Source organism: Sminthopsis crassicaudata, chromosome 2, assembly GCF_048593235.1.
Source record: "Sminthopsis crassicaudata isolate SCR6 chromosome 2, ASM4859323v1, whole genome shotgun sequence".
Taxonomy (NCBI): Eukaryota; Metazoa; Chordata; class Mammalia; order Dasyuromorphia; family Dasyuridae; genus Sminthopsis; species Sminthopsis crassicaudata.
The window spans coordinates 360083202-360094654 of record NC_133618.1 but is presented as its reverse complement, the minus strand read 5'-3'; the positions used below and the strand labels follow the sequence as shown (position 1 = coordinate 360094654).

The following is an 11453-nucleotide window of genomic DNA, read 5'->3' as shown; positions in this document are numbered from 1 at the left end:
AATTTTGCTTTATGTAAATCATATTTAAACCCAAAGCAAAAACTGCCCATTTCAGTAAAAACAATCACTGAGAACTCTCAACAGTAAAGCAGCTTGCACTGGGAAATGAACAAAAAAGGCAGACACCAAATACCTCCATTTTCCAAGATTAAATGATTATTTTAAAAAGTGCACCACACTGTATAGAAATCAACATTCTCTCCCATAATTCTGTGCATCTGGGACTACAGCAATGTCATTGCTCCTACCCCTTCAAATCAACATCCTCAGGTCACAATAATAAGTCTTCCCAAATGAGACCTTCTGGAAAAACAATCTATTTCTGTGACTCATGTTTCCCTCTTTTGCAGCATGCACCAACAGTCTAAACAGGAAGTATAAAATGGGGCATAAGGAGGGCATCCACCAGCATTTAGGGTTGATAGCCATCAGGTTTAAGATAAAAGGGATAGATCAGCATATTGGCAAAGAATCTGGTGACAGATTGGGGATAACTCTTCATTTTATTCACAGTGGAAACCCCACTCTCCAATGGGGTTATATTGATAAGGTAGGCCAAAGAATTACAGAGCCACAAGGAAATGATGTCCCCCAAAAGGAGAGAAATAAGACCTGCAAAGAATCCTAAGAAGCCTTCCTCTCAGTAAATGGTTATTATGAAGTCACACAGTCCACGGCATTTGTCTCTCTTCCAATGAATTGTACTATAGGGATGTGTAACGAGGATAGCAGCAGAACAAGCCATCATCTCTCAAGTAATCTCCTTGATAACCTTGTCAAAGCTGGATGGGCCATCTTTTTGCAGAGTTGGAGATCCTTGCAAAACTTTACTGTGGACCACAGTTTCAATGGCTCCAGAACAGAGTCTGGGAGCTAAGCCTTTAAAGAGCCCACTTTTTCCATCCATATTCATAATATGTTGAGCATAACAAAAGAGACCAGGCAGTTGATAGACTTGCTGCCCAAAAATGCTTCTTCCCATATTTGGAGGATGAAGCTCATATCCCACTTGTATGAGCACTTTCACATACATAAGCAGCTGCAAGAGGATGGTGAGTCTCAAGCCAAGCAACACCTGACTGGCCACCTCTGCTATGATGGCACTCCCGGACGGATGGGTGGGTGGCCAGAAGAGCAGGCTCGGGGACCAAGCCACTGACCAACCAGGTCCCAGATCACATTCCAAGGCTGGTGGCTTCCAGATATTATTTTCCAAGGGACTTCCAAGGTCTGGTAAAACTTCTCTGAGAACCCACTTCTCTACACAGAGTAGCCCTCCCCAGCCTATTCCCAATGAAATGTCCCAGGAATATACTTAGGAGCACTTGACCTCATCACTCCCCAAACTTTCCCTCAATGAGAAGGATCTGAAGAAGGTATATAGCAGAGGAGGCAGATAGGAACAAAGAGCATGGGTTTCATTTGAACAATGTGGAGGTTGGAAGGAATGATGTTCAAAACTCCAGGATTTGTCATTAAACTCCCTATGTGACTCCAGGCAACCTATTTATAGAATGTTTCATGAAATCATGGACATTTAGAGCTGTAGGGAACCTCTGAAGTCACATAGACCACTCATTTCCAGCAGAGGACTAATTCACAAATGCTCTAATTGAGAATTATGGGTTGAGACTCATGGAAAGTTTTCTGAAGCATTTATTGAGTCTCAAGCAAATGTAAGGGACAGTTGGATCAGCTTCACATCAGGTTTTTTTAAGTGCTTGTACAGGGGGCACTTGAATCTCAGAAAGAGAAAAACAGGTTTGGACATAGTGAGAAGATACAAAGCAAGGTCTAGAGGGGAAATGTAAGTTCCTTGATCAGAATAAATGGATTCAAAGCAAATGGGGAAATCCTGTGAGAAAAAGTCCCAACATCCCTTCCTTTAGTCTAAACAAATGTAACCCCCAGCAAATCTCTCCAGTTAACCCTCACTACCATTCTCTCTCTAAATGATGAATTCTTGGTTTATCTTAATATTAATTTGGGGGAGGGTGGGCAACTAGAATTAAGTGACTTGCCCAGGGTCATATAGCTGGTTAAATGTTAAGTGTCTGAGATCAGATTTGATCTTAGGCCCTCCTGACTTCAGGGTTCATACTCTAGCCACTGTGGCATCTAGCTGCCCTATATTAATCTTATCTTATATAAGATGGAGAATGCAATGAGGAGAAACTACTTTTTAATTCTCACCAAAGAGAATCTGATTGCTTGAGTAGAAATGATAAGAACTTTGGGGTAGAGAGATAACTTCATCTTAATTAAAATGTGAGATAAAGAAGAGGAAATCTAGGCATAATCTGACATGCACCCAAGATTTTTAAAAAGCAAATGTCTGGGCAGCTAGGTGGCGAAGTGGAGAGAACACTAGCCTTGAATTCAAATCTGGTCTCAGACACTTAACACTTCCTAGCTGTGTGACCCTGGGCAAGTCACTTAAGCCCAGCCTTAAAAAAAAAAAAAATAAAAATAAAAATCTGATCTCAGACACTTAACACTTCCTAGCTGTGTGACCCTATGCAAATCACTTAACCCCAGCCTCAAAAAAAAAAAAAAAAATCAAATGTCAAAGGGCTCAGGGAACGGATATATAGACTCACTAAGATAAACTAAGATTTTATAGGGGAAAAATTGGTTTAAGAGAGAAGAGAAATTACAGGAATGAAATTCTAAAGCCACAGAGAGAAATAATTCTAATGGTGAAGAAAAAGGTACTGTTTCCAGTGACACATAGGAAACTCAATGACAAATTTTGATCTCAAAAAAATAGGTATAGGAAATAGAAGGAAAGGGAAATAATGGATAGAGTTAAAAGGTAGAAAAAGTTTTAGGAGTCTGGAGTACTAAAGTTTAGAATGATTTGAAAGCTGGTTGTTAATAGTAAGAATGGTCAAAAAGGGAGCAGTAGTTTTTTTGTAGCAAAGTTGGAGAAAATACAAGAATTAAAGAACGGATAAGAAAGTTGCTTAGAGGATAGAAAGTTGGTAACAGAAAAGAAGAGAAGGTAAAATTACTCAGCTCATTTTGCTTCTGTTTTCTCAGCCAAGGAAAGGAATCTGGATTAGAAAGGACAAAAGAAAAGATAGGTTGCTGAAACAAGATCAATGGGAAGATAGGAAATTTATTTCTAGCTGATCTTAATGAACTCAAGATATCAGGCTCAGGGTATTGAAAGAACTGGAAGATGTGATTGCTAAGCCACAGTTGCTTATCTTTCTGGAGAATAAGAGAAAGGCCCCCAAGGCTGGACAAGGAAAATAGTATTCCAAATTTAAAAAAAAACCAACAGATTAACTCAACAAGCATTTATTAAGCACCAACTCAGTGCTAGGCATTGGGCTAAGCATTGGGGATACAATGAAAGGCAAAGAATCTTTTTCTGCCCCAGCCCATTCTCAAAGAGCTCACAGAATAATGGGGGAGACAGAATGCACACAACTTGAAAGCCCATGAAACCATGCTCAGAGCATGTACAAACAAGATACATATAGGATAAGTTAGATATAATCATAAAGGGGAAGGTACTAGCATTAAAGTAGACTGGGAAATAAAGTAGATTATAAAGAAAATGGGATATTAGCTGGCACCTGAAGAAAACCAGAGGCAGAGATGAGGAGAGAGTGTATTCCCAGCAAGATGGACAGCCAGTGAAAATGCATGAAGTCAGGAGATAAGTATTTTGTATGAAAATAGCAAGGAAGTCAGCATCACAGGATTGCAGAGTACATGGCAGGAAGTAAGTTGTGTGTGTTTTAATTTTCATAAGTATTTTATTTTTCTTAATTTTCATAAGTATTTTATTTTCCCAAATGTAAAGATAATTTTCAACATTCATTTTTGTAAGATTTTGAGTTCTAAATTTTCTTTTCTCTCTCCCTCCCTGCCCAATACAGCAAGCAATCTGACATAGATTTTACATGTATAATCATTTAAAATATACTCATAAATGTGGTGATTCAAGGCAACAGAATTGGAATTTGGAATGGAAAATGTCATCTAAATGTAAAGAAGTAAGGAAGCTGAATATGGATCAAAGCATAGTATTTTCACCTTTTTTGCTTGTTTACTTTCTCATTGTTTTTCCCTTTTGGTCTGATTTTTCTTGCATAACATGACAAATATGGAAATATTAAAAAAATTGAAACCTAAAGAATATGACTTGTTCAAGATCACATGGGAAACAGAGGGGCAGCTAGGTGGCGCAGTAGATAGAACACCAGTCCCGGAGTCAGGAGGATCTGAGTTCAAATTCAGCTTCAGATACTTAAATTTACTAGCTATGTGACCATGGGAAAATCACTTAACCCCAATTGCCTGGAAAACAAAACAAAACAAAACAAAACAGCCTAATGTACTTTGCATATGCCACATATAAAGCCCTGGATTTACAATGAATACTCTCCAGAGGTAGGGATCTTGAGATACCTAGGGAAAAAGGCTTAGCCAGAATTAATGGGATGATGTCCTCCCTTTCTACTAGTCACCACAAGATCACACTTCCACCCACGTTAAAAAGATTGGTAGGAGCCATTCTGTTTCCTTCCTAAGACATCCTCCTGACTGACTGCATTGGCATTGACTCCATGGTTTGGGGTTTATATGTTGTGGCTTTTGGGGTTGGGTAGAAAAAGGAAAACTTATCAGGATGACAAGTACCCTGAGGGAGAAGCCTGAGCCCTTTCACTTGATATTTTTAATTAATTTTTTTCTTGATTACATGTAAACAAAAGTTTTTAACATTAAAAAAAATTAGTTCTAAATTTTCTCCCTTTCTCTTTCCCCTCCTCCCTCACTAAGAAGGCAAATAATTTGATATGTGTAGTCATGCCAAAAATTTCCATATTAGCCATGTTGCAAAAGAAAATACAGATTAAAAAAAAAAACAACCAACCAAGAATAATAAAGAAAGTCAAAAAAAGTATGCTTCACTTTGAATTCATATGCCATGAGTTCTTTTTCTGGAAGTGTATAACATTTTTCATTATAAGTCTTTCAGAACTATTTTGGAACATTGTATTATTGAGGATAACAAGTTATTTACAAATGATCATTATGTTGCTGCTGTTATGATATACAATGTTCTCCTGGCTTTTCTCATTTCACTTTGCATTAGTTCATGTAAGTCTTTGCAGGTTTTTCTGAATGCATCCTGCTCATACTTTTGTATAGCACAAAAGTGTTTCATCATAGTCATATACTGAAAATTGTTAAGCTATTCCCCAATTGATGGACACCCTCTCAATTTCCAATGCTTTGCCACCATAAAAAGAATTGCCATAAATATTTTTTGTCCATGAGTTATTTCCTGTTTGTTTTTCATTTCTTTGGGATACAGATCTAGTAGTAGGCATTGCTGGGCCAAAGGGTATGTAGTTTAATAGTCCTTTGGGCATAGTTCTAATTTGTTCTCCAGAATGACAGAATCAGTCCACCAACATGTATTAATGTTCCTTTTTTTTCCACATCCCCTCCAACATTTATTATTTTCCTTTTCTAGCTTATTAGTCAATATGATAAGTATAGGTAGTAACTCAGAGTACCTTTTTTTTTTTTTTTTTTTTTTGGCAATTTAGCCTTTGGTTGGTTGGTTGGTTGTTGTCCTTTCTTCTCGAAGGACCAAAATGACATCACTACATTCAGTCAAGTTAGTATATTGGACTGTGGCCGATCAGACCAATATGAACTCAGAATGCTCTACCACAGATCAGATAGGAGTGGTCCCCATGAACATTTGGGACAGATTTTCTAATTTTGCACATCTCACATTTCTTCTGAGCTAATTCAATTCTGCTTTGCTCATAGAGCACAGCACCTTCTCTGATGAGGGCACACCATGCTGGGTGGTCCTGTGCCAGTATCTTCCATATCATGCAATCAATTCTAAAGTTCTTAAGAAAGACCTTGAGATTGTCCTTGTATCGTTTTTCTGACCACCATGTTAGCCCTTGCCATGTATGAGTACTCAGTCACTTCCATTTGAATTGAATTGTCTTAGAAAAATTCTGAAGCTCATGGCCTTTTAATGTGCATCTGGAGTCCTATCCTGAACCAAGCCAGAAAAATGAAGGAATGTATATTCAAAACTTTTTTTTAAAGTAACTGTAAAAATTAGAGGAAAACTTGTGAAACCCTTTAGTATCATCTTGAAAATAGTTGTGGAGAGTAGAGCCAGGAAGTGATAAAAGCATTCCTAGATTTTTCCAGTCTCTGATCTTTTCGATGGCAGCAAATAAACTCCATAAAGGACTTAGAGGCAGAAGATGACTTAGGAACTCAGAGTATGTAAGGATAATGAAAGAAAATTTTGAAAACTTCTCTTCATTATAGAATGGAATGGGTTAGGCTCATTATTTTTGTGCATAAATTTAGGAGATAATAGTATGTATTAAGGATAGGAATGATTTTCCTTTAGAAGACAAAGGTTGGAAATGCTTATTTCTGTATCTCTTTAGATTCACATGGCATTTTCTTTCCTTCGTCTCTCTAGCTGTGACTTGTATCTTGAACTACAGTTTGTTTCAAGGAAATGGAAGGCCAGTCTCTGAACTTTCACTACCTTGGCCATGCTAAGTCTCTGGGTAATACAGTATTATGATAGATCCAGGTATAGAAGAGTTGGAAGGCAGGATTCGTGAAACCACAACTATAATTTCCTACTTTCAGAATTGCAGTTATAGACCCTTGAAGTAGGAAAAAACCTCAGAGATCATCCAGTCTAACTCATTACCTGAACAACCATCTCTCTCCTACTTTGCCTTTTCCTATTGAGGATGGAAAAAAAAAAAAGAAAGAAAAAAGAAAATCTTTATAATAAATATGCATAATCAAGCACAATAAATTTACTATTGTCTATGCATAAAATATATATATCTCATTATGTCTTGTGTTTATCATTTCTCTTTTGGGAGATGTGAAATGTCCTCTATATCTAATCCTCTGGAATTGTGGTGGATTCTTAAGTTAAAGACCTTTATTATTAGAAATAGAAACTGCTATGGGCCAGAACTTGAAACAAGGTGCTAAGTCAGTAGAATTGATAGAGACAATGGTTATTTAGCATGGTGCTTAACAGTTCTCTAGTTCAGTACATGTACTTAGTACTTACTATAGTTCTACAAGATTCACACCTTTGATAAGAGACCATATATAAGCTAGGAGCCTCAGCCAAGTTTCAGTCGAGGAGATTCAGAAGTCAGAGAAGGCAGGCGGGAGCTCAAGCTCTCGGAACCAAGGCCAGACTGAAAGGCTCTCCAGAAAGCTGCCCAGCCCCAGAAAGGAGATAATAAAGGATCTGGGCTATAAGAAAGCTAACCGGGCCACAGGAAAGGAGACAAGACTTGGAAAGAGACAATAAAAAATTTGGACTTTATCCCTGACTGTAGTCTTGTGATTACTGAACTGAAACAAAGGCTGCTTCCAGAGACCCCAAGAAAACCTCAAGAGAGAACATTACATTTTAGAGAGAATATTACAAGAAACTATAGTAGAATAAGTATGAGACGGAGTCAGAAACCTATCTCCAATGGTGTGCTAGAACCAGCTTTTACTGGCTTCCAAGAACAATCCAGAGCTGGTTAAATTTTCAGTGTGAGCCTTTATACCTTGAAAATCAGGCAACATTACAAATCAAGGGTTTATTTATTGCTTTATTGATTTGTTGACTTGAGAAAGTGATGGAGAAAATGTTAATAATCCAGATTAAATTTAAAATGTGTTCTGCATACATTTTTTGGGAGGAAGAACTAGTTGTTAAACATCTACCATCACACTCCCATTTAGCTCTCTAGTAACTATGTGACTTGAGCAAATCATTTGAACTTTTTGTTCCTTAGCTTAGTCTGGAATGTGATAATTTGCATGGAAATTATAGTTCAATTCTCCTGTGTATCTGCTATTATATATATATATATATATATATAAAACTGGGAGAATAATGTGAAGTAGGTTGGTAAATTTCAAGCTCTCCTGATTTCCCCCACAAATAGAACAAATTTGCATGTCAGAGTGAACATAAACTAGTGAAAAACAAGAAGACTTGGGGCAGAACAGGGGTCCTCCTGATAGACAAGATCTGAAAAAAGACCCTGGGATACACTGTCTGAAGTGAAAATACCTCCAGGCTAGCTCCTCAGAAACATCAAGTGGGGAACCCTTGGGCTATCTGGTTGTGACTGGAATCTCAGCAGGAACCACACAGAGTTGGGGAGTGAGTCCTGGAAGACAGAGTGAACTTGGCTGATTGCTAACTTCCAACTGGGCTGCTGAAATACAGGCCTGGACAAGAAGGAACCAGCAACCTGGAGAGTGCAGAAGCAGTGGGGCAGGGCACTGCTGGCTGTAGGCACTTGTAGGAGGGTGGAGCTCTTGGTTTGGGGTTCCTGGTCAGAGTGAGAACTGAAGGAAAGCTTGAGGCACCATCCCCTCACCCCATAATTTGAGGTGTTTACACTAATACCACATATTTAAAAAATGAGCCAGCAAAGAAGAAAGAACCCCACCACTGAAACATATTATGGGAACAGGGAAGACTAGGGGTTCATTTTCAGAGGAGGCTACTTTAGTATTAAAAAAAAAAAAAAGCTTCTACCCCAAAGAATAATGTGAAATGTTTCCCTGCCCAGAGGAAATTTATAGAAGAACTCAAAAAAGAATTCAAAAATCAAATGAAACACATTGAGGAAAAACTAAAGGAAAAAATTTAAACCATCCAAGAAGAACAAGATTATGAAAAAAAAAAAAAGGTAATCAATTAGAAAAGACAGTTCAGAGTCTCAAAGATGAAAATAACTCCTTGAAAAATAGAGTAAGGCAAGGGGAAGCCAGTGAAGCTATGAGAGACCAAGAAATAACAAAACATATTATAAAGAATGAGAAAATAGAACAGAATGTGAAACATCTCATAGAAAAAAACCCCAAAGATCTGGAGAACAGATCAAGAAGAGAAAATATAAGAATAATTGGACTACTAGAAAATTGTAACCAAAAAAAGAACCTTGACACAATAATGCAAGAAATAATCCAAGAAAATTGTCCTGGAATGATAGGACATGAGGGAAAAGTAGAAATAGAAAAAAAAATCCACTGATCATCTCAAAGAGATCCTTTGTGGAGAACACATAGGAATATTATTGCCAAATTTCAAAACCCCCAGATCAAAGAGAAATTTTTGCAAGAAACAAACAAAAAAAAATTAAAAAATGTTAAAGCTATGATTAGAATTGTACATGATTTATCAGCAGCTACAATAAAAGACCATAGGTCTTGGAATTATATCTATAGATAAGCAAAATAACTAGGCCTGTGGCCAAAAATATCATACCCAGCAAAATTATCTATAATTTTGAACGAGAAAAAAATGGACATTCAATAACTTGCAGATTTTAAGGGCTTTCTATCAACCAAACCCTAACTTAACAGAAAAGTTAACATATAAGAGACAATATCAAAGAGCAATTTTAAGGAACTCAACATGAACAAACTGTTTAAATATGGACAAAATTGTTTATGTTTTTTAACATGGAAAATGTATACTTTATGTTTAAGATTTACATCAACAATAGGGTAAGCTTAAAACAAAGACTGGGCAGAGTAAAAGTAAAAATTGTAGTCATGTTATACAAATGAGGTGCAGAAGAATAGAAACAAGGGAGAAGGAGGGCTTGTAGTTCTGAAAACCTACTCATATCACAAATAGGTTCAATAGACAATACCACATACATACCATGAAAGGTATAACATCTATCTATCTTTCTATGTATCTATATAAGGTATAAAATCTTCAAAGAAATAAAGGTAGGTGGAAGGGGAAGCAAAGCGTGAGAGAAGACAAGGGAAGGATTCTTGGGTGGAGGGAGTTTAAATAATAATAAGCCAAATTATGGAACAGAATTTAATGAAAGAGTCAGCAGGGATAAGACAGCCATGTGTATATGTGGAGTAAATGTGTAAGTGTATATATGTATAGATAAATATATCTTTTCTTAACTGTAGCTTTTTGAGAATGGTGGTGGGATGAAAGGGAGATATGTATGTATTTATGTGTTTGTATATATCTACAGATGTATATTAAATATATCTTTTTTTTAATTATAGCTTGCTTGGGGTGGTGAGGGAAAAAATAAAGTAAAAAAGATGTGTAGCAGAGAGCAAAAGAGCAATTTATAAGGAAGTAAAAAAAAGACACTTATGAATATAATTTCTTTCACTAATATATATACTTTCTTAAATTGGTATTTATTGTTATATATTTTGAATCCTCCCTGATGTTCTGCCAGACACATGATAATGTTCTCTTTTTTTAGGTTTCATTTTGTTTTGTATTGCTTTTCTGTTTTTCTTTTTTCTTATTCTGGAAGTTCAAATAAAACAAATTTGGATAAAAAAATAGTATAGAAACTCCAATGGTACAATGGTTGCCATCCATCTACACATGCAACTTTTGTCCCCATCTTTCTAGAAATTTCCCACAGACATACAGTAGCCCTTCCCCTCATTCTCTTGACATTGAATAGATAGAAATAAACTATCTATTCTGATTTCCCTCCTTTCTCATTACATGTCATCTGTTTTCAATCATACATGTCTCTAATAACACCATTTTCAAAAGTTTTATTTAATTCTTCAAAAGAGAAATTAAAACCAAAGTTAGAGCTGGAAAAGACTGCCGAAGTTATCTACTCTAAATTCATTTTTCAGAAGAGGTTCTTGAATCTTGGAGAAGTTAAATGATTTGTCCATGGTAACATAAGGAGATGGCAAATTCAAGTCCAGATTCTCTAACTTCAAATCCAGGTCTGCTTCCACTGTACTGCTTCAGATCACATCACATATATTAAGTAGGTTGCAAAATTTAAAATGCTATATAAATATACATAGGGTAGCATTTAGGGAGCATCTGGACCAGAGCATCTGGTCCAGAATCAGGAAGACCTGAGTTCAAATATGACCTCAGACACACTTACTAGCTATGTGACCCTGGGCAAAACACTTACCCCTATTTACCTCAGTTTCCTCTGTAAGTTGGAGAAGGAAACAGCAAACCACTCTAGTATCCTTGCCAAGAAAACCCCAAATAGGGTCATGAAGAGTTGAACACAATTGAAACAACTGAACAACAATTAAAAAAAATGGCACTTTGAATTGTTTGTGAAGGATTTGAATGCTATTTTGAGCAAGGATTAGGTACCCCATGTGAAATCTTCTCTAAGCTAACCCCAATAGTTTGGACAAACAAGCGGCAGTGTTCCTCATTCCAAATGTGAAATAGATTCACTTCACCATCAACAGACAGCTTTATCTCATTTGTTACTCCAGCATATTGCAGCCCTAATAAATAAAGAACAACTGTCATTAGTGCTGATTGAAAGGAACCATTAATATTGTTGTGATCAACAAGAATGGCCAAGAGCTCAATCATTCTATTTCCAACTTTCAGACAACAATCCTCTGGTTTT

The 11453-nt window shown here is 36.7% G+C and overlaps 1 pseudogene; it reads right to left on the bottom strand.

Moving 5' to 3' along the window:
• Window positions 1–252: 252 nt before the first annotated feature.
• Window positions 253–11453, bottom strand: part of LOC141552844 (mitochondrial carrier homolog 2-like) — a 36121-nt pseudogene continuing 24920 nt past the window's right edge.